Source organism: Astyanax mexicanus, chromosome 19 (genome assembly GCF_023375975.1).
Source record: "Astyanax mexicanus isolate ESR-SI-001 chromosome 19, AstMex3_surface, whole genome shotgun sequence".
In the NCBI taxonomy this organism is placed as follows: Eukaryota; Metazoa; Chordata; class Actinopteri; order Characiformes; family Acestrorhamphidae; genus Astyanax; species Astyanax mexicanus.
In genome coordinates, this window is record NC_064426.1 from 36726585 (window position 1) to 36751718 (window position 25134).

Here is a 25134-nt window from a genome sequence, read left to right on the forward strand (position 1 = left end):
CCTCATACAAGCCAGACCAGACAAACAAAACCAGGGTTGCCAAATTTTAAACATAGTACACACTTTTTAGCATATATTGTATAGAAATCTGGATAAATCTTGATTTATAGGATGTGTAAACTGCTTATTACAACAAGCACAACCCCCAGCGTTCTTCTCCTCCTCCTCCTCCTCCAACACCACAGCTCTGTCAAACCCGCGAAGCATCTGCTGTTGTCTGTCTGACAGGAGTGACTGATAGCGACCTTAGACTGGACCAAGCAGCCGCACACATCCCACACACACACCTTCAACCTTCTAATAACTCCTGGCAATCTGTTCCCTCAGTCAGAGGAGAGGGGGGAAGGAGAGGGGGATGGGATATCAAGACGAAGAGGCAGAACAAGAAAGAGAGAGAGAGAGAGAGAGAGAGAGAGAGAATAAGAGAGATTAATAGAGAGAATGAGAGTGCAAAAAAAGAGAAATAAAGGAAAACAGCAATAGATTTAAAGGGATTCCTTCCTCTAAACCAAAAGCAATTAAGTCAGATTAGCATATTTCAGATCAGCTCCTTCAGAAAAATGAACTCTCTGCACCGATTGGTTGAAGGCATCCTTAAAAAATAAAACGCTGTGCAGAAACATACAGCTGTTTGTTGAAGAACATCTGCTCCTTTTTTTAGCAATCAGAGCACATGTTTTTATTATTTTCTAAACGACAAAAAATAGAAAAATCAAAGCAAACACTACATTATTATTACATAACATTGCTATCTTGCAAAAACCTTCTATATCTCAATTATTGACTAAAATTACCATTTACCGTTCACACTGACATTATTTGAATCATTTGCATTTTCAATTTATGGACCAGAACAAAATTCCAGCTGCAAAATAAATAAATTCCCAACAAACCAGAATATGTTTCACATTTTTCATATTTCTTCATATTTCTTTCATAAGTAGCACCTTAAAGCTTAGATGACAGCTTTTCTCAGTCAGCTCTATGAGGCAGAGTGGCATAGAGTTATCCAAAAGCAGTGTGTAAGACTGGTGGAGGAGAACATGATGCCAAGATGCGTAAAAAACTATTATTATAATCCAGGGTTATTCCACTCTTAAACCTTTAACTCTTAAACCTTTATGAATGTGAACTTGTTTTCTTTTCTTTTTTTGCATTATTTGAGGTCTGAAAGCTTTGCATCTTTTTTGTTATTTCAACCATTTCTCAGCAAATTTCATTTTCTGCAAATAAATGCTCTAAATGACAATATTCCTATTTGGAACTCTCTGCACTGATTGGTTGAAGGCATCCTTAAAAATTAAAAAGCCTTGCAGAAACATACAGCTGTTTGTTGTAAAGAACATCTGCTCCTTTTTTTTTAGCAATCAGGGAAGCGTTAAAATAATGCTGCAATACTGTATGTGCAAACCCAGTCTCTGCAACATCTGCACATGTTTTTATTATTTTCTAAAATGAAAAATAGAAAATCAAAGCAAACACTACATTATTATTACATAACATTTTTTATCATGCAAAAACCTTCTACATCTTAATTATTGACTAAAATTACCATTTTTACCAAATTGACATTATTGCAATCATTTGCGTTTTCAATTTATGGACCAGAACAAAATTCCAGCTGCAAAATTCCAAACAAACCAGAATATGTTTTAATATTTTAGATTCTTTTGCAAGTAGCACCTCTTGCTTGGATGGCAGATGGCTTTTGTGCATCCTGGCTGGATTTTCTCAGTCAGATTTAAAAGGTAGAGTGGCATAAAATTATCCAAAAGCAGTGTGTAAGACTGGTGGAGAAGAACATGCCAAGATGTATAAAAACTGATTAAAAACCAGGGTTGAAGTTGATTTATAAACTCTTAAACCTTTATGAATATGAACTTGTTTTCTTTTTTTTTTGCATTATTTGAGGTCTGAAAGCTCTGTATCTTTTTTGTTATTTCAGCCAATTCTCAGCAAATTTAATTTTCTGCAAATAAATGCTCTAAATGACAATATTCCTATTTTGGAATTTGGGAGAAATGTTGTCTGTAGTTTATAGAATAAAACAACAATGTTCATTTCACTCAAACATAAACCTATAAATAGCAAAAGAGCTATATATATATATATATTTATGGTCTATACCATAAATTCATGTTTTTCCGATCCAGCGCTGTGAAAAACTGACGTTACTAGAATTGTCAGATGACTCAAAGAGATCATGACAGCTTTATGTGTCCTCTTGTCAAGGGCTCAAGCTGGCAAGAGAGAACCAATCCCCGGGATTTTTGTCACCCGTATGCCAAGGTCTTCTGCTGGAGCGCCCTGCGACGCTGTGGCCCGGGGAGAATACAGGCCTGGCTCTTGTGTGTTATTGCATTAGACCCAAGAGCTCCCAGCTCCTGCCAGTCAAGCTTTTTTTATGGCGGAGCTTTTCCAGCAGCGGGCTAAGCCGGAGGAGGCAGCAGGAACTCGGGCATGTTTGTGGTGTTCTTGCATAGGGCCTATTGTTAGGGCAGGATTACCCATTTTACAGTCTGCACAGCTGCCGGCTGCATCAGTCTCCCCACTCGACCTCAGCAACTGACCACACACCAGCATCTCTCTGTGCACCACTGCAACAATTACACACTGTTTACAGTACTTTTCTTATCAGTTTCATTGAACAATGAAACTGAAACACCTGTCATTTTAGTGTGGGAGGTTTCATGGCTAAATCAGACCAGCCTCGTGTCCAATCTTCATTAATTGCACATTATTGCACCAGTAAGAACGTGAAGAGTGTAAAGGTTCAATTAGCAGGGTAAGAGCACAGTTTTGCTTTAAAATACCACAATGCACACAACATTATGGGTAACATACCAGAGTTCAAAAGAGGACAAATTGTCGGTGCACGTCTTGCTGGAGCATCTGTGACCAAGACAGCAAGTCTTTGTGATGTATCAAGAGCCACGGTATCCAGGGTAATGTCAGCATACCACCAAGAAGAACCAACCACATCCAACAGGATTAACTGTGGATGCTGTAAGAGGAAGCTGTCTAGTAGGGATGTTCGGGTGCTAACCCGGATTGTATCCAAAAACATAAAACCACGACTGATCAAATCACGGCAGAATTCAATGTGCACCTCAACTCTCCTGTTTCCACCAGAACTGTCCGTCACCACAATCAATTATTGTGGTCTAAAACCACAAGTTTCAGTTTCATTGTCCAACCCCTTTTGGAACTATGGATACATTAAACTATGGAAATATAGTCAATATCTACATTTTTAACACGGGAAAGACGTACATTTGTTGGTTTCTTTGGTCACTCTTTTGCCGCCATCTTGCCTGTAATTCTCATAGTCCTCTGTTTTGAGTGTTCCCCTGAACAATCTCAATTTACAGGATCTTGTAGCCCTAACCTGTGGTTTGCTTAGTCATTTAATTTACTGTAAATAATTAAACATACTTACAAATATATTACTATGACAGGTCATATATTTATTAACTGCTTATTAATAGGTTTTAAAGTATCTTCAACCTAATTAATAACCAATAGTAAATGCTTTTATAAACCATTTATAAACCCTTTATAAGGGTAGTCTTATTTTAAAGTGGTACATTTGAAAATATTCTCAATTGCAATCTTAAAGACCATCAAAAACATTATGAAGAAACTGGCTCTCATCAGGACGGCCCCACTAAAGGAAGACCAAGAGTTTCCTCTGTTGCACAGGGAAAATTGATCAGAGTTACCAGCCTCAGAAAGCCCAAATAAAAAGTTAACATCATCTTAAATTTAATAAATTTTAACAATTTTACAATTTTAAGTTACTACATGATTCCTTATTCGATCCTTCACAGTCTGGATGACTTCACTATTAATTTACAATGGATTTTATATTCCAATTCAAATTATAATCTATTGCTCTTAAAAAGGGAGTAAATGCATGCACTGGATCTCATGTTTCTATTCTAAAACTGTGCATGAAATTTGAAAGTACAAGCGATTTTGAAGGACAATAGAGAACTCGAAGGGAGCTTCCATCATGACCTATCTTTGGCAGCCTTGAGAAGCTGGAGATCCGCTTCTAAACCAGTGATCTGCTCCTAAACCCGCTCATCCAAAACCCCACAGAACCAGCAGAATAATCACATCCCTCCACAACACTGGACCTATTGTCTGGTGGATTTTCCTGAAGAGAAAATGCGAGGGTCATCAGTGGGTTTCTGTGAAGACATGATGAGGAGGGGGATGCTGAGGAAAGCTGCAGAGAAGAAAAAGGAGGGATAATTGAGAGAGAAAATAGAGAGAGTGAGATAGAGATGCAGGGTAGAGAATGCAAGGATATGAAAGAAAATGAACATGCACATCAAATTTCGACACTTACTTCAAACTCAACGTTTAAATGAATTTTGTATTGCTGTTTTTAATGGCAAATTTTTTAGAGACTTTTTTCAGTATTAGTGTTAGCTCCTCTATCAAACTCTTCTGACACTCACTGTACTGCTCACTGCTCAGTAATGTGCTCTTAACAGGGGTATCCAGTTACTGTACATCAAGTATAATTTAATTCTTTTTTACCTTTAAGCGAAGTTCTCTTGACTAAACTAAGGATAGACAATAGAAAACAAGAAAGAGAAAGTACACAATACATTTTGATCATTGGTTTAAACCTAGCGCCTGGTACCAACTGGCTAATAAATAAATGGAGTACTGCACTGTTGTTTTTAATAACAAATTAATTACTTTTTTCAGTATCTGTAAAACGTGCAACACTAGTGCTGTTGTTTGCTCCTCTAGCAAACTGTTCTGATACTCACTGTACTGCTTACTACTCAGTGATGTGCTCTTAAAAGGGGTATCCAGTTACTGTAGTTCTGCGTCAAGAATAATTTAATCTTTTTCACCTTTAAGTGAAATTCTCTTAACTAAACTAAGGATAGACCATTGAAAATGAGAAAGAAAACACACATCAATTTTTGGCACTTGCTTCTAACCTAGTGTCTGGTGCCGATTGAGTAATAAATAAATGAAGTACTGTTGTTTTTAATAACGTGAAACATTAGTGCTGTTTGTTAGATCCTCTTAACAAACTTTTCTGATACTCACAGCCCTGCTTACTGCTCAGTGATGTACTCTTAAAAGGGGTTTCCTGTTAGTGTAGTTCTAAATAAAGAACAGTTTAAAAATAGTGAATAATTGCATTCTGTTTTACATTTAAGTCAAGTTCTTTTGACTTTTTTAACCCCTGCAAACAGTGATCAAACTAACAAAAATTGCATTCTGCATTCTGTTTCGCATTCAAGTCGAGTTCTCTTGACGTTTTCCACCTCTTTTTCCCCTCTCTGCTCTGAATAGACCTGCTTTAAAAAAGAAAATCACCGGCACAGTCATGCACGAACCCACCTGCACACAATAAGCGGCGGAATATTTTGAAGTGGCACTGTTAGAGCGGCGGGTTCACACAATCAGTGGTAGGGATTTGAGCTGGAGCTTGTTTTTTGCTTTACGCTTATTCACTGGAGATGTGTAGACGTGAGTTTCTCCTCAAGCTTCAAGTCACATCAGACAGAGCAGAATAAGCTGGTTAGAGAAAACTTCTCTTCAGCTCCGGCAGACTTATTACCACAACTCATGAGGACAAGATAAAAGATCTCAGAGTACTGAAGCTCAAGTCGTAGAAGGCATGCATTTATGTTACCTGTAGTTTCCTGAGTTGTCCTCATGGAGGTTTTTGTGCTTTGGATTGCGCTAGAATTGAGTTAGAAATGTAAACGGACATGAAAACACTCCTCCCATTGTGGGCATTAACCACGGTGGGTGTTCCCTTTATCACTGGATGCAAACAGTGTGCTGAACCCATGGAAATGGGTGAGCTTTTTTTTATTGTTCTTGTTGAACAGGTAATCAGTGAGCTTCAGTTAGGTTGCTAACCATAGTTAAGTCATAGTAGGTCATTTACCACCACTACCACTAGCGTAGTAGAGACTGGCGTTTGGGACACTGAAACAAACATATATATTTACTGATCAGCTACAGAGTAAGAATATATTTATGTGTATAGATATTTATTAAAAGATGTGTTGGAAAAAAGGCGGGAAACAGAACAAAGAAAATGCCAAAACAAAATGTGTGTACAAACAGCTTCAAATAAAACCAACTAAAACCCAACCAAACTCAACAAGGACGGAGCACGGCTCACGGTTTTCTTTATGATTTTCTTTTTTCTCGCTTGTTGTGTTTTATCATTTCTTTATTTGATTTGATTTCTTTAACATTAACTTCTTTCTCTTCTGTCTTTTCTGTTCTTTTTCTCTCTTTTCTTTTTTTCTTTTCCCCTCTGTTACTGGTTACCACTCTACAAAGGTGCAACAGTGATGACTAGTTTGACTGGGGTTTATATAGGATGGTTGATGCTAATCACCACCGGGGATTCTGGGAGTTGGAGTTTTTAGACACGTCTTCACCATTTCTTCGTCTATTTATACCAGCCCCCTCTTTGGCAGTCTGCAGTTCAGCACTGTGCCTCACTAGTAAAGAATTGCCCCTTAACAAAATGCAGAAACAGCGCTGATGGATCATTTTATAACAGCAGATATATCCACTTTTTGATCTGCCTTAAATAGCAGAAGATCTGCTCCTAAACTGAGGATAGATAAACTGAGGATAAACTGAGGAAAACAAGAAAGAGAAGATGCACATACAAGTTTGACACTTGCTTTAAACATATTGCATGGTGCTGATTGGGTTAGAATACCCGGTATTGCATCCAACAATGCGTGCAACACTGTTAGCTCCTCTAACAAACTTTTCTGATGTTCACAGTACTGCTCACTGCTCAGTGATGTACTCTTAAAAGGGGTATCCAGTTATCTTCACTTTTCTTTTTTTTCTCTTTTTACCCTCTACAAAGGTGCAACAGTGAGGACTAGTTTGACCGGGGTTTATATAGGGTACTGCACAGGTGCAACTAGTTAATGCTAATCACCGCCGGGGATTCTGGGAGTTGGAGTTTTTAGAGTTTTAGATGTCTACCAGCCCCTATCTGCTCCTCACAAGTAAAGAATTGCCCCTTAACAAAATCCAGCAACAGCACTGATGGACCATTTTATAACAGCATATAACATTCAATTTTTGGTCTGCTTTATATAGGTGGAGATCTGCTCCTAAACTGAGGATAGATAATAGAAAACGAGAAAGAGAAGATGCACATACAAGTTTGACACTTGCTTTAAACATATTGCATGGTGCTGATTGGGTTAGAATACCCGGTAATGCATGCAACAATGCGTGCAACACTGTTAGCTCCTCTTACAAACTTTTCTGATGTTCACAGTACTGCTCAATGCTCAGTGATGCACTCTTAAAAGGGGTACCCAGTTATCTTCTCTTTTCTTTTTTTCCCCTCTACAAAGGTGTGACAGTAAGGAGTAGTTTGACCGGGGTTTATATAGGGTGCTGAACAGGTGCAACTAGTTGATGCTAATCACCGCCGGGGATTCTGGGAGTTGGAGTTTTTAGATTCAACTCTACCATTTCTTCCTCTATGTCTACCAGCTCCCATCTGCTCCTCACAAGTAAAGAATTGCCCCTTAACAAAATGCAGCAACAGCACTGATGGATCATTTTATAACAGCAGATATATACACTTTTTGGAAAACGAGAAAAAGAAATGATGCAAATACAATTTTGACACTTGCTTTAAACATATTGCATGGTGCTGATTGGGTTAGAATACCCGGTAATGCATGCAACAATGTGTGCAACACTGTTAGCTCCTCTAACAAACTTTTCTGATGTTCACAGTACTGCTCACTGCTCAGTGATGTACTCTTAAAAGGGGTATCCAGTTATCTTCACTTTTCTTTTTTTCTCTTTTTCCCCTCTACAAAGGTGCAACAGTGAGGACTGTGTTTGACTGGGGTTTATAAAGGGGTTTATATAGGGTCCTGCACAGGTGCAACTAGTTGATGCTAATCACCGCTGGGGATCCTGTGAGTCATTTTCTTTTTTATTTGGTTTCTTTAACATTAACTTATTTTCTCTTTTGTCTTTTCTGTTCTTTTTCCCTCTTTTCTTTTTTTCTCTTTTCTCTTTTCCCCTCTGTTACCGGTTGCCGCTCTACAAAGGTGCGACAGTGATGACTAGTTTGACTGGGGTTTAAATAGGATGGTTGACGCTAATCACCGCCGGGGATTCTGGGAGTTGGAGTTTTTAGGTCCAACTCTACCATTCCTTCCTCTATGTCTACCAGCCCCCATCTGTTCCTCACAAGTAAATAGTTGCAGCAACAGCACTCATGGATCATTTTATAACAGCAGACGTATCTAGCAGACATTTTTTTCGCCTGCATTAAATAGTTAATGCCTGCTATATTAAACTGCTTTAAAATTGCTACATGAAGATTGAAGCTGTTCCTCATATATCACTCCAATTCACCCTCTCACAATATCTCACACTCTCCCGCATGTGACATATAGCTTGCTAAAACCTAAAAGCAGCGTGAAAGAGGGGCACTTTTATCTGGATTACAGGGTAAAAACAGGCACTTCTGTGTTTTAAACTGCTGCTGCTGCTGAGGATGAGAAATGAAGGTCCTCTATAGAGGGAAAGACGCTGTGTTAGCGCTTAAAAAATGTGCCTGTTCCTGAATTTCCACGTCAGCCATCACTTACAGCACATCTGCACCGCCAGCCGAGATATTAATGATTACAGAACGTATCATTTAATATAAAACATTCAGGAAGCGGCATAAGTGTCCTGTCAAATACGCTTCCCTGCCTGTCATCTATCATTCATCTCCTCCTCATCAATGGTTCATGCTCAGTATCCTGCGATCTGATAGAAAACAGGACTTTTAATATTTTACATGTTTAGTCGAGTGTTAAAGTAGATTAAATAACCTGCAGAAATGATATACAGTGGGAGGAGTGAGAAGGGGAGCTGGGATTGAGATTAATTTTAGCTTCTTTTTTTTAAATGGTTTCACCCCATTTTGAGTGTCTGATTCTATTGATTAATAAGCTGATCAACACAGAATGAAGGTAACTTGCTCTTACAGCCTATAACACTGAGGCCTAACAGCATGCCAAAGCATACAAATGTAATTTAATTACAATACGTTACACAGTGCAAGCCATTTTTCTAATTTTACCAAATAATGTATGTAAAATTTCAATGGGAGCGGCTACTCCATTTATGCAATGCCATCACATCCAAGAGAAAGCATTGTAACATCAAGCCAACACAAAGTTACCCTAAGTAACACAGAATGAAGGTAACTTGCTCTTACAGCCTATAACACTGAGGACTAACAGCATGCCAAAACATGCAGATGCATTTTTTAAAAGGGTATCATTACCATTTCATTACAATAATTTAATAGTTTAAGGAGGTGGATTAATGTCATTTTACCAAAAAATGTATGCAATGTATTTTTTTACCAATTCACAAAGGATACGAAATTTTTATATATCTGTATGAGTAACATTTAACTACAATAATTTTCAAAGCTATATTTATTTATTTTCAAAGCTATATTTTTTATTTGTAAAGCAATTTTTTTGTTTAAGGAGGTGGATTAATGTAATTTTACCAAACAATGTATGTAAAATTCCTGACAGATTAACACAGGATAGGAAATCTTTGAATAACTGAATAAAATGGGAGCGGCTACTCCATTTACACAATGCCATCACCTCCATCAGAACATCAATCCAGCACACAGTTACTTTATATAACACAGAATGAAGGTAACTTGCTCTTACAGCCTATAACATTCCTGTCCCAATATGGCTAGAACATAAAGTAATGAAATAACATAAATATAAGAAAGAGGCTAGTGAGGCAGGCCAGGAAGACTCAGTAGGACCTGAGTTGCCATAGAGCTCTGGAACAAATGAAGAGACACCTTTAGTTTCTGAATCAGTTTATCTGATTTTGCTATTTATAGGTATATATTAGTAAAATGAACATTTCTCCCAAATTCTGAATAAAAATATTTTAATTTAGAGCATTTATTTGCAGAAAATGAGAAATGGCTGAAATAACAAAAACGATGCAGAGCTTTCAGACCTCAAATAATGCAAAGAAAACAAGTTCATATTCATAAAGTTTTAAGAGTTCAGAAATCAATATTTGGTGGAATAACCCTGGTTTTTAATCACAGTTTTCGTGCATCTTGGCATCATGTTCTCCTCCACCAGTCTTACACACTGCTTTTAGATAACTTTATGCTGCTTTACTCCTGGTGCAAAAAGTCAAGCAGTTCAGTTTGGTTTGATGGCTGTGGATGTGATCATCCATCTTCCTCTTGATTATATTCCAGAGGTTTTCAATTTGGTCAAATCAAAGAAACTCATCATTTCTAAGTGGTCTCTTATTTTTTCCAGAGCTGTATATTGATCATAGTACATGACACACTTTATTCATCATTAGGATAAAATTACAGGAAATAAATCTGAGAAAGGTCACATTTCCAGTACAAACAGGGATCATCTGACTCCATTGAACCATAGGCCTAAATATAGATTTCTAATTACAACATTTAAAAGCAATGAAAGTGGTTCATATCAATTGGAATATTGACTGACCTACATTCAAGCCTTTGGGTTCTAAAGGATTAAATCTATGTATTCCAGAGCAGCGTAGAGGCATTTCTCTATCAGCCCTGTGTGTTAATCATCTCTGAGCTCTAGCTGTTTACCAGCCCAATACCTTATCTAAAGCTCCCATACCTGCAGAGCCTTCATTATATTTACACAAAGCAGCTTCACCTTTCATTTCAGCTATGATATTAGAAAGCTGTGGGAGTGCAGCAGATCAGGAGCTCTCGCTTTAAAAATGCAGTGAATTCATTCAAATCAACAGTTTCTTAGACTCTACTACTATTATGTCATCAATATATTGTGCATTATATAAACAATAAACATGATCCAAGTCATTTTAGCTGATCTCAATATTTCCTAATGTGTTTATTTTAGTATGAAGAGCCCATTAATGTGAGTGAACTGGTATGAGAACTGTTTAAAAACAGTGATTTTATTTTCTTTATGTTTCTTTGTTTATTTTCTATTATAATTTACTGATAAACAAATAAATAAATAAAAACACTACCAATTATCCAAGTATTTACCACCTTCGAAAATCCTGATAAATAAATTAGGTGTTAGTCACTCAAAAATAAATACATATTAAAATAAAACAATAAAATAGGTAAATAAGTCAAACAAAATATCGGACATTTTTATATGCCTAATCAAATGTTTGCATATTCTTAATAATTAAACACTATTATATCATTAGGAAGTTATTTAAAAAAAAAACACAAAAAAATTAAATAATTATTGTCAGGAAAAAATAAAAAAATACATTTTTAATTAAATATAATAAAAACACTACCAATTATCGAAGTATTTACCTCTTCAGAAAATCCAAATAAATAAATAAGTTGTAATCCTGTCTAAACGTAAATAAATACAAAAAATAAAAACAATAAAATAAGTAAAAACAAAAATGTAAAAAAAATAAAAATCAATCATTTTTATATGCCTAATCCAATGTTTGCATATTCTTAATAATTAAACATATTATACCATTAGGAAGTTATTTTACACTGAAAAATAATATATTTGTTAACTCAACTTCAATTATACTACGCGTTAAAATATGTAGAACATCACAATTTTGAGGCAAAAATCTGTCAAAAATCTTCCTCAGGAACAGGATTGCAACTACTACTGCATCTATTTCTTTGACAATGTGGAAAAAACACCCCCCAAAAAACAACTAGTAGGTGAGGATTGGAAATAAATAAACTGTGGAGAATTCCACTTCTGACACCACGTGTAACGCACGCAGATGTCTTTGTATGGGGTGGTAGAGGTTCCTAATGGTGTCCCACAATAATCCATTCAATGCAGCTTGAAATTCTGCAGTAGGGGTGGAGTGTTGATGGTGTGTCCAAAAGCATCCCGCACATATTCACTCAGGGATAGGTCTGGCAATGCAGCTGGCATTAGAGTTTATGAATATATGCGGCTTGTTACATGCAAATATGAATGCAAGTAAACCTAGCTTTTAAATGAACAAGAAACAAAATAAAGAATAAAAAAATATTGCTATTCCCTTAAATGAAAGCGAAAGCGTTGCGTTGTTAAGATATCAATCCGCCAAAGCCAGAGCGCAACTGGTTCTTAAATGGATTACAACTGGCACACTGGTTTATTTCATGTTACACCCAAAACACACCAATGATTCATTACGAGATTTAGTTCATGCCTTTTGCGCATTTTAAGCCATGCAAGCCCTAAATCATGATATAGGTCAAAAATAGGGCTCTAAATGATGATCTGGTGGATTTGTATGGAATTGCATCCAATACAATAAGACCAAGCATTCTAAAAAAGTGATGGATGCTTCAACAACCATTGATCTTTGCCTTTTATTCCCATTGGTTGATTCCTTCTGAGTGCAACTCTTATTTCTTTCCATTTCCAGAAAACTGAAGAGCCTTTCTGCTGGAAAACAAACAAAAAAAATGGTCTCCAATGGTCTCCTCCATTGTACATTTTCTGTTTTTTAAGCGCTCTCTATATAGACTCTGCATCCACATCTATACAGGTTGGAGAGACCTGCACTTCACACAATCCACTGCTATATGCAAACGCAACCATTTGTATAATGAAGGAGGCCGAACAGCAGGACACAATAGCGAACCCGCAAGACTCGAGCGCTTTCAAAATCTCAAACGATTGCGTATAAAGGGTTCTCCTCTCAATCGCTGGCGTGTAATTTCCACCATATGCAGGGACTCAGGGACCGGAGGAGAGGGACTCCATGCAGAGAGTGACTTTCATTGACAGAGATGGAGCGCTAAGCGTGGAAGAATGGAGCGAGGCCTGGAAGTACAACAGATGGCACGAGCACTCGGGAACCCTGTCACTTCGATAAGAGGAGGAACGTACTGCTGCATGCATGGCTGAAGGATCACTGCGCTGAAGCAACAAACAAAGATTAAATAAGATGTCAGTGTTTTGCTTTGTGTATAAACATGCCATTGTGGGACTTAGTTTGGGCTAAGTCATGAATATACTGTATACCGTACACTCACTGAGCACTTCATTACAAACAGTGTAGAGATATTTTCAGTTTGGTCTCATTTGTTGCTCTCAAAAATGTTTCAATTCTTTGTGTGATTTCCCTGAGATTGCCTTGTGACATTCTTGCAATATTTTTTGTCATTTGTACCCAGTCTTTCGCAGTTGCTAAAGTGTTGCTAAGTGGTTGTTAGGCAGTTGCTATCATATGTAAAGTGGTTGTTAAGCTGTTGCTGACATATTCCAAGTGGTTGCTAAGCAGTTTGTTAGCATATTCAAAGTGGTTGCTAAGGTGTTGCTAAGTAGTTGGCTAGGCAGTTGCTATAATTTCTAAAGTGGTTGCTTACCTATTGCTAGGCAGTCGCTATCATTTCTAAAGTGGTTGCTAAGCTGTTTCTAGGCAGTTGCTAATATTTGGTTGCTAAGGTGTTGCTAAGCGGTTGCTAGGCAGTTTGCTAATGCATTCCAGGTTGTTGCTAAGGTGTTGCTAAGTGGTTGCTAGGCAGTTGCTATCATTTCTAAAGCGGTTGCTAAGCTGTTCCTAGACAGTTGCTAACATATTCCAGGTGGTTGTTAAAGTGTTGTTAACTGGCTGCTAGGCAGTTGCTATCATATCTAAATGGTTTCTAAGGTGTTGCTAGGCAGTTGCTATTGTTTTCTAGGTGGTTGCTAAAATGTTGCTAAGCTGTTGCTAGGCAGTCGCTATCATTTCTAAAGTGGTTGCTAAGCTGTTTCTAGGCAGTTGATAATATATTCCAAGTGGTTGCTAATGTGTTGCTAAGGTGATGCTAGGCAGTTGGTAAAATTTTCCAAGTTGTTACTAAGTTGATGGTAGGCAGTTTGCTAATGCATTCCAGGTTGTTGCTAAGGTGTTGCTAAGTGGTTGCCAGGCAGTCGCTATCATTTCTAAAGCGGTTGCTAAGCTGTTCCTAGACAGTTGCTAACATATTCCAGGTGGTTGTTAAAGTGTTGCTAACTGGCTGCTAGGCAGTTGCTATCATATCTAAATGGTTTCTAAGGTGTTGCTAGGTGGTTGCTATTGTTTTCTAGGTGGTTGCTAAAATGTGGCTAAGCTGTTGCTAGGCAGTCGCTATCATTTCTAAAGTGGTTGCTAAGCTATTGTTAGACAGTTGCTAATGTATTCCAAGTGGTTGCTAATGTGTTGCTAAGGTGATGCTAGGCAGTTGGTAAAATTTTCCAAGTTGTTACTAAGTTGATGGTAGGCAGTTTGCTAATGCATTCCAGGTTGTTGCTAAGGTGTTGCTAAGTGGTTGCCAGGCAGTCACTATCATTTCTAAAGTGGTTGCTAAGCTGTTGCTAGACAGTTGCTAACATATTCCAGGTGGTTGTTAAAGTGTTGCTAACTGGTTGCTAGGCAGTTGCTATCATATCTAAATGGTTTCTAAGGTGTTGCTAGGCGGTTGCTATTGTTTTCTAGGTGGTTGCTAAAATGTGGCTAAGCTGTTGCTAGGCAGTCGCTATCATTTCTAAAGTGGTTGCTAAGCTATTGTTAGACAGTTGCTAATGTATTCCAAGTGGTTGCTAATGTGTTGCTAAGTTGATGCTAGGCAGCTGGTAAAATTTTCCAAGTGGTTGCTAAGTTGATGGTAGGCAGTTGCTTACATTTTCTAGGTGGTTGCTAAGGCATTTAATATGTAAATGCTAGGCAGTTGCTATTATTTCTAAAGTGGTTGCTAAGCAGTTGCTAGGCAGTTGATAACATATTCCAAATGGTTGCTAAGCTTTTGCTAAGTGGTTGCTAGGCAGTTGCTAATGTTTTCCAGGTGGTTGCTAAGGTGTTGCTAAGTGGTTGCTAGGCAGTTGCTAATGTTTTCCTGGTGGCTGCTAAGTGGTTGCTAGGCAGTCGCTATCATTTCTAAAGTGGTTGCTAAGCAGTTGCTAGGCAGTTGCTAACATATTCCACATGGTTACTAAACTTTTGCTAAGTGGTTGCTAGGCAGTTGCTAATGTTTTCCAGGTGGTTGCTAAGGGGTTGCTAAGTGGTTGCTAGGCAGTTGCTATTATTTTGAAAGTGGTTGGTAAGCAGTTGCTAGGCAATTGCTAACATATTCCAGGTGGTTGTTAAAGTGTTGCTAACTGGTCGCTATTATTTCTAAAGCGGTTGCTAAAGTGGTTGCTAAGCTGTGGCTAGACATTGCTAACATATTCCAAGTGCTTGCTGGGGTGTTGTTAAGTAGTTGCTAGGCAGTTTGGTAATGCATTCCAGGTAGTTGCTATGGTGTTGCTAAGTGGTTGCTAGGCCGCCACTATCATTTCTAAAGTGGTTGCTAAGCAGTTGCTAGGCAGTTGCTAACATATTCCAGGTGGTTGTTAAAGTGTTGCTAACTGGTTGCTAGGCAGTCACTATCATTTCTAAAGTGATTGCTAAGCTGTTGCTAGACAGTTGCTAACATATTCCAGGTGGTTGCTAAAGTGTTGCTAGGCAGTTGCTAACATATTCCAAGTGCTTGCTGGGGTGTTGCTAAGTCGTTGCTAGGCAGTTTGCTAATGCATTCCAGGTTGTTGCTAAGTGGTTGCTAGGCAGTCGCTATTATTTCTAAAGTGTGATTGAAAGGTGGGCCCCCCATTCATTTCTATGGGGAAATTTCGTACGACAATTGTACGAAAAATGTACGTCGTATCGTTTCGTGCAGTATATTTTCAGATAAGTATAGATCTATAGATCTTCCGAATTTGATCTTCGTATCTCAAAAATTGTGACATACGTGGACGTTCAAATTGCCCCTCCCATTAATTTCCTATGGGAAAAAAAGCGCACATTTACGAAGTTTTTACGAAAGCTGTACAATATATCACTTTAAAAAGCACAAGCAACCTAATTGGGTATAGATCCTACGATACTGCAAAAATTCCTGATATTGCGTCAAAACCTGTAGGAGGAGATAGAATAATAAAATTAAGAAAACTTAGAAAGGCCTCTTCATGCAGCTTTGCCATCAAGCTGCCGGCGCTCAGAGGGAGCACAATTGGCCCTGCTCCCTCTGGGTGGGTAGATGGCGCTCTCTCCCCACATCACTCCTAGGGTGATGTCTGCAGCACAGGGCGTCTGTGAGCTGATGTATCGGAACCGAGTCTCTGTGCTTTCCTCCGAGCGCGCTGCGAAGCTGCTCGGCAATGCTGCATCAGCAGCAGCTCGAAAAGAAGCAGTGGCTGACTTCACATGTATCGGAGGAAGCATGTGTCAGTCTTCACCCTCCTGGTGTGTTGGGGCATCACTAGTGATAGGGGGAGTCCTAATGAGTGGATTGTGTAATTGGCCGTGTAAATTGGGGAGAAAATGGAAATAATTTGAAATAAAATTATATATATATATATATAAAAAAAAAAAGAAAGACCTCTTCTAGGCTTAGACTGCATATTTGCTGTGAAGTTAGAAGTTAGAAAGACACGGACATGAGGAGAGACAGAGCAGGACAATGAAGAGAAAAGCAGTAGGAGAACCCAACAGGGAGATAACTGAATGATGCTGAGTCATTGAGATGTTCCTGGAAGAAGAACCTCAAGCGAGGGTCGATCCAGGCTTGAGGCTGTGGTGTTTCTGATTGAAAGCTCTTGCAAGTTGAGTTTGATGTTTCAGGCGGTTTGTAAAACCCATTGGGGGGCTTTGAGAGGGGCTCTCTCTGCTCTCTTCACTTCCCAAAATGTCTATCTCTCTCTGTCTCTCTCTTTCTGTTGCTGTCCAGCACATGCCTGGTTGTGCAGGGCACTGGGAGGTCAGAGACTGCTCTGCCAGGCCGTCAATGCCGCGAGGAGGTCAGGAAGCAGTGAGGAATAAGACATGACATGTCTAGGAACTCCTGTTAGATGGAACTACAAAGGGGGGAACAGGGTTATATATGCATTATATAAATATACAGTTAGAGTCAAAAGTTGAAGATACCATATTTTAGCATTAGCATTACCCATTAACTACAGCACTATAGCTCTTTCCCTGTTGAGAGTCGAGTATATCGGACGGTAGTCGAGTGCGAGTTTACCATGTTAAAATAAGTGTTAATGGACAAACCACTAGCTAATATCGCCCTGGTTTACCGGAACTCTCAGTGTTCCTCAGTGTAGCCGCTAATGCTAATGCTAATGCTCCAGCTTTAGTGTAAATCTGTAAGTATAAGCTTACTGTAAATAAACGGAAGTGCTTTACTCACCTAAATAAATAGTTTTCAGGAGAGAAATCTGTGTAGATTAACATCCTGCAATCAAATGACTTTTTTTAGGTTAGCTTTACAGGTCTTGCCACCCAAGTTTAAGATCTGCTGAATTAGAAGGAAAACGTGGTGACACCTTTATTCCTTACTAGTGTTGCATAAAATGCACCTTATAATCAATAAACTAGACGTTTATTGAGAGTTTACCTTATAATCCGGTGCGCCTTATAAAGCGAAAAATTTGGTACTCAACTATGTAAGGAAAAAAATTACTTCTTTTTAAGAAATGAAGGTCAATCAATTTAAAATATTTCAGTATATCCTTAAGCCACAAAGAACATCAAAAAGATTATGGTGGAACTGGCACTTATCAGGACTGACTTAGAAAAGGAAGGCGAAGTTACCAGCCTCAGAAACCGCAACCCCCGATAAAAACCCAACTAAATGCTTGACACAGTATTTTGGTTGGCTCATGTTGCAACTTTTGAGTTGTAATAGGGAATATCTGCCTAGTCAATAGTTTTAAGGGTCTAAAGGGCGCAGTATTAAGATAATGGCTGCAGAGCAATTCCGCCATTTTTACGACTTTATTGACAGAGTTTTTAAGGACCATCTGGATGCTTTGGGATTTACACAGGGATGCTGTTTCGCTGGAGTGTGTAGGTTCCCCACATTACTTTTTTATTTTACTGCCAGTAAAATCATCAATACCAACCCCCCGAGGCTTCAGCAAACCTAATCCTGCATTCTACAGCTTTGTATAGTCGGAATGAAGCAGATGCATGCAGTATATACACACATATACAGGGGTTGGACAATAAAACTGAAAAACCTGGTTTTAGACCACAATAATTTATTGTGGTGACGGACAGTTCTGGTGGAAACAGGAGAGTTGAGGTGCACATTGAATTCTGCCGTGATTTGAGCAGCCGTGATTTTATGTTTTTTGGATACAACTTCCTCTTACAGCGTCCACAGTTAATCCTGTTGGATGTGGTTGGTCCTTCTTGGTGGTATGCTGACATTACCCTGGATACCGTGGCTCTTGATGCATCACAAAGACTTGCTGTCTTGGTCACAGATGCTCCAGCAAGACGTGCACCAACAATTTGTCCTCTTTTGAACTCTGGTATGTCACCCATAATGTTGTGTGCATTGCAATATTTTGAGCAAAACTGTCCGTAATTTATAGAATAAAACAACAATGTTCATTTTACAATTTACAAACATGTACCTATAAATAGCAAAATCAGAAAAACTGTATATACAGCTCTAGAAAAATTAAGTGACCATATCAGTTTCTGAAACAGTTCCTCTGATTTTGCAATTTATATGTACATGTTTGTAAACTGTAAAATGAACATCGCTGTTTTATTCTATAAACTACAGTTAACAGTTCTCCGAAATTCCAAATAAATATATGGTCATTTAGAGCATTTATTTACAGAAATTGAGAAATGGCTGAAATAACAATAAAAGATGCAGAGCTTTCAGATAATCTCAAATATTCCAAAAAAACAAGTTCATATTCAAAACATTTTAAGAGTTCAGAAATCAATATTTGTTGGAATAACAGTGATTTTTAATCAATGTTTTTTATGCATCTTGGCATGTTCTCCTCCACCAGTCTTACACACTGCTTTTGGATAACTTTATGCTGCTTTACTCCTGATGCAAAAATTCAAACAGTTCAGTTTGGTTTGATGGCTTGTGATCATCCATCTTCCTCTTGATTATATTCCAGACATTTATAATTTGGTAAAATCAAAGTAACTCATCATTTTTAAGTGGTTTCTTATTTTTCTCCAGAGCTGTGTAAAGTGTGTGTGTAGGTGTGTGTTTCCGGACAGTGTACCGCGGACAGTAGAGGGACACTCTGGACACTGGAGTGAGTTAGAATCCTCCGGAGACCTGGAAGCCCTGATAGGTTAATTCATCATGCCACTCCTGCCCTTGTGAAGTGTGTTACAGGATTCAAGGATTCTGGGAGTTTTATAATATTAAGAGCAGGGAGTCAGGCTCTGTCTGAGACCTGTAAAACTGTCCTTTACTTTATATTAAGATAGTTATTAAGAGTAACGTTCCCGAGACGTGCACTGCATCGCAAATCACAAGGCGCGGTATTTTATGCCCGTGATGTCACATGAGAGTAAGAGTTATGTCGCAGGAGATGAGTCACCATGTTCTGCAGTACCGGGCTTTTATAAGGCAGCAGTACATTCCCAAAATGTTCCTGCAACGTTGGGAGCATGAAATAGTCCAGAATCTCTTGGTGTTTTGAAGCATTAAGAGTTAAATTTACTGAAAATAAAGGGATAAGTCCAATTCCTTGGACTGCGCAGTAGAGACCAGAGGAGGGAGAAAGACTGTGGAGAGACAGCCCACTCATTTGAATAACCCCGCCTCCTGAGAGCTATACACAGTCTATGGTCCCACCCATACAGACATTGGTCCCACCACGGCTAGGTGTAACCCAGCCCTTTTACAATAACCACACCTTTTTTGAATAGAGCTGAATGATGTTTTAAAAACTAATAAAACTAATTCTGTGGGGACATAAAAATTTAACAACATAAGCAGAGAGTACACTAGCTGTTACAATTAAATAATAGAGGTAGAATTACAGTATATTGGACGTTTATATAAAAAACGTGATTGAAAGTTGTTCTGTTTTGCCATTGAAACCTATGGGGATGGGTGGGGTTACACAGCTTTCTGAAACTGAACAGCAGGGGGCGCCCGACCTGTGGTGGCTTCACTTTTGAGAGACGATGCTCTGTCCAGCTATACACAGTCTAAGGTTTGATCTATCCACAGTATATTTAGCCAGTCCTGCTGTGAAACATCCACATGCAGCAATGATTTTTGTACAGCAGTGGCTTCCTCCGTGGAGTCCTCCCATGAACTCCATTCTTGTTTCATGTTTTCCTTATTGTAGATTTGTCAAAACAAAAATGTAAGCATGTGCCAGAGGTTTCTATAAGTCTTCGGCTGACACTCTAGGATTCTTCCTCACCTCATTGATCATTCTGCGCTGTGCTCGTGCAGTCATCTGAAGCATTAAGATTTAACTTCATTGGAACTATGGGAATAAGTCCAACTCCTGAAACAAAGGGGGTAGTTTTTCTAAGCTTTTTTTGAAAACCGTATTTTTCGCCCTTAAAATCCTTAAAATTTTCCCAAAATCGTCTTATGTATGAAATTTACCAGTCAGGTTGTAAAGGGCAGTAAAGCCATTCCACTGAAGTGCAGGAATTTCAGTTTAGTTTTCCAGCACCGGAGCTGGAGTAGCATTAGCATTAGTTCATAACTGCTATTTCCTCATTCAGACGTGAGTATTATCAGCCTGTAGCCTGCTCCTAGCACTGCTGGAGTAGGATTAGCATTACTTGCTAACCGTGCTCACTATTTCCTTGTTCAGAGGGGAGTATTATTGGCCTGTATCTTGCTCCTAACCCTGGCTAGCACTGCTGGAGCATTATTAACATTACGTGCTAACCACGCTCGCTATTTCCTCGTTTAACGGGGAGCATTATCGGCCTGTAGCCTGCTCCTGGAGCGGTTAGCTGCGAACGCTAATGCTCCAGACTTAATGCTGGAGAAATTTGTGAATCTAAGCTGACTGTAACTAAACGGAAGCGATTTACTCACCTAATTACAACGTTTTCAGGAGAGAAATATGTGTAGATTAACATATAGCGTTCGTTTGACTTTAAAATATATACTTTTTTATTACAGTTTTGTTTTCTTAGCTTAGCTTTACTTAACTTAATAAGCTACTCCCCCTCCATCACCTCCCAATAGTGAGTTCCTTATAGTCTCTCTTAAAATGAACCTTATAATCAAGTGCACCTTATGTATGTATGAAAATAGACCAGAAAACAGACCAGAAAAAAAGATGTTCAATGACATCCAGTGGGCCTTTTAACACGTTGCGCCTTATAGTGCGAAGAATATAGTACTTTTTCACTGTTAATAACAATAATTTTGGCACACAAATAATCCTGGATTAAAAGTATTATCTAATTTGTCTCGCGTAAATAGAATTACAATAGAGCATTTCTGAATTTCTCTAAAGACTTAGCGCAGTGTAGCATTCCTAATAAATTCAGGCTTTGCAACAGACATCATGATCCTATTATTGTCAAAGCCAATTTGTAGCTTTAGTTGGATCTCAGAATTGATTATTAGAGAGCGCAAACACACACAAATATCTACACACACATCTACACACACAAACACACACACACACACACACACATCTACACACACAGCTAAATACTCTGCCAAAGACCGAGCGATTACAATACAGTTGTTCTGATTTCCTATTCTGTGCTTGTTTGAAATTCGTAATGGTTGTAGGAGCCAGCTCACTGAGCCGGAGGAGAAGTTGGCTTGGGGGGCTCAGAGGATTGAATTGTGCTCCAGGTTTGTAAATGTCTTGTACCCGGCAGCCTGTGTGGGAGTTGTAAGTGTTAACGACTGAAGCATGCAGTGTTCCTTTTGTCTGCCCATTTCGTTTTGTGTGTACTTTTGCCAGTGCTGTCTCAATGTGAGCCAGTGCCAGGAGTCCAGGAGACCACGTGACCATCTGCATACCAGCCAATAATGATCAGGCGTGATACAGGATGCAGATACAAGACATAAGCACAGTTCAGTTCAGTTCAGAGACTGTAAAAAAAAAAAAAAGCCACAATCTTCCGCCATGTTGGCGATCCTGAAACCTGAGTCTGCACAGTAGAGACCAGAGGAGGGAGAAAGACTGTGGAGAGACAGCCTACTCATTTGAATAACCCCGCCCCTGACCCATGAGGGCTGCCTCCATAGAGCTCACACAGTCTATGGTCCCCATACAGTCATTGGTTCATTGGCTAGCTGTAACCCAGCCCTTTTACAATAACCACACCTTTTTAAATAGAGCTAAATAACGTTTTAAAGAAACTAATATAAGCAGAGGTTACACTAGCTGTTTATCATTTAAATAATGGAGGTAGAATTACAGTATATTTGTTGTTTATATAAAAAACGTGATTGAAAGTTGTCTGTTTTGCCATTGAAACCTATGGGGATGGGTGTGGTTACACAGCTTTCTGCAACCGAACAGCAGGGGGCGCCCGACCTGTGGTGGCTTCACTTTTGAGAGACGATGCTCTGTCCAGCTATACACAGTCTATGGTTCAGATGCATTAAGATGTTCCCTGGGGTGCTCTTTCATTGGGGTGTCCCTGTGGGCTCACCCCAGGCTCCTCAGCGAACTGAAATCAATTTACTGGTCCTAAAATCACTGACTGAAACTCCCCTTAAGGCCTCATAGAACCTCGGTCTGCATCCAAACGCTAAGATCTTCTTTCCAAATCACCATGTGCACCACAAATTTTGTTCCAGCATTAGATACATGATAACTTGTTTCTATATATTTCTTTTTTGTGCTTTTTTGCCAACTGGCTAAGGCATTATACAACAGCTTTGTGATGAAAAAAAACTACAGAAATGTAATAAAAAAAATTCCCTTGCATGCAACAATACAGTAAATAGTGAATTTGGGGTCAGTATCCAGTATTATATGTACCATTATATGTTAAGTTCTTTACCATTAAGAATGTGAGTCTCAGCACATGTCACGATACATTGCCCATGATACCGGCAATATCACAATATACTTGATATAATTGATACAGGAATATAAAGGAATCAGTGGCGTGCAGTGAATATGGTGGGTACCCCTTCTGCAACCCCAAACCCCCCCCATAAGCGACACATAGATAAAAATTACAATAACTACATATTCTCTGTCTAGACTGAATTATATGAACTTAATACACATCAACAGCCCACAAATACAGCTACAAACTACAAAAGTATACAATAGACCCAACAATTAATGCTTAATTTTCCTACAAGTACAACCGTTCAACAAATATCACTCATTTATATGAGGACAATTCGCCAGGGCAGCCAAAACATTAAGTACACACAAAAACTCACCAGTCAGGCGAACTATTATTGTGAATTAGTTTCACATTGATGAACAGGTTTTTTAAATATGATGTGACACCATATCTGTCTGATTTACAGTCGCAATTCCGTGATAGTTAGCTATGTGCGCTGTTTTACGACTAATCAACGCGTAGCCCCTTCAGCACAGCGCAGAGAAGGGGTTAGACAGCCATGGCCCCGCCCCCGAGTGAAAATCCTGAATCTGATTGGTTACATTGTCCTATGACTTTGCTAACAGACTCATTACTACACCCTTCTCAAAATCAGGAGAAGGGTCAGGCAGTCACGCGGGGGCAGAAGCCTTTTTAAAAAGCTTTGATTGGTTAGAACAGCTGTCAGTCAGATAAGAGTCCTGTAGCAACTAAAAAACACAGACTAATGCTTTGAATTAGTTTTTTATTTTAGTTAATTTATAAAATAATTTTTTACACCTACAATAGCTATGATATATATTTCCTGATTAAAAGTGATGTAATTATTTACATACACTTATTGTCACCCCTGCTCTGAAGGGTTAGAAGGGCCTCACTGCACACCACTGGAAGGAATATAAGGAATATAAACGCAACCGGAACAGACACACACAACGTACAAGAACCGACAAACTAACACTGAAGACACAGGGGATTAAATACACACACAAGGCAGGAAAGGAAACAGGTAACACCTGGGGACTGGTAATAAGGGGGCGGAGCTACAAATGAATACAGGTGAAAACAGTTAAGGTGGAGTTAGTGTGGAAGATGGCGGGCACGAAGGAGAAAAAGGTGAACAAACACAGAGAAACAGGAGCACAGAAGGGAAAACAGGGCAAGAACATGACAGGAATTTCGGAATTTAGCAATAGAAATGCTACAAAATCAAATCAAATCTTTTTATTGACTTAAACAATATCTATTTTCCCACTTTTGGCCTTTTTTCTTTATCAGTTTGCAAAATACTTCTCTTACAGCAGCATGTGAGTCTAGACCACCACTAGGCAACACATTTCCTCAGCTTGTGTTCGTTCTCTCTCATCTACAGAAACAGCAGCAGCAGCATCAGTACGACAGTAAGGCAGATGTGCATTACATAAGCCTGGGTCTTAGTCCTGCCATCTGCGCCTATTCTATACACAGCAGCATTCTTTACATCCCTGTGTGGATTACAGACACCAATTTCTCTTTCTAGCAGTGTTGGAAACACAGCAATTCTAAATCCCTTACTGAACCTTAATGCACATGTTTTATCCCACCCCTTATCACACGATTGTGTCAGAAAAAAAAAATACATTAACTTTAGAAAATAAAGTGTTTTTTTTTTCCTTTTGGCTTTTTTTAAACAGTTTGAAGAAAGACAGTGTGGAAATCTTTGTCTAGAAATCGATGTGGGTATCAGTATTTCGATGTACGGATATTTTGTCCCACTATGTATATTTACCATCGTTCCTAAATTTCATGAGGATTGAAACAATAGAGACCAAAATTAATCAAAAGGAAAAAAAAAGTTAAATTAAATTAAATGTATTTTTTCTTTGCCAGTTTGGAGAAGGAAGATGTGCAAATCTTGGTTTGAATATCGATATTTTGATTATTTCGATGTATGTATATTTTGTCATACCCTTTATTTACTATTGTTCCTAAAATTCTTGAGGAATGGAAAAATAGGGGCCAAAATAAGGGACCTGAAATATTTTTTTTTTTAACATGATCTTACATATTTTTTTTCTTTTGGTCTTTTTTAACAGTTTGGAGATAGAAAATGTGGAAATCTTGATTTAAATATCGATATTTTTGATATTTTGATGAACGGATATTTTGTCCCACCTTTTATTTACCATTGTTTCCTTAATTTCATGAGGAATGGAATTATAATGGCCAAAATGACCTGCAATCAAATCTTTTTACATTAACTTAAAAAAAATA

The 25134-nt window shown here is 38.5% G+C and overlaps 1 protein-coding gene across 1 annotated transcript in view; it reads left to right on the forward strand.

The window, feature by feature from the left end:
• The window catches only part of crhr1 (corticotropin releasing hormone receptor 1), a 244536-nt gene that overhangs the window by 59227 nt on the left and 160175 nt on the right, over positions 1-25134 (forward strand). The window lies entirely within an intron of this gene.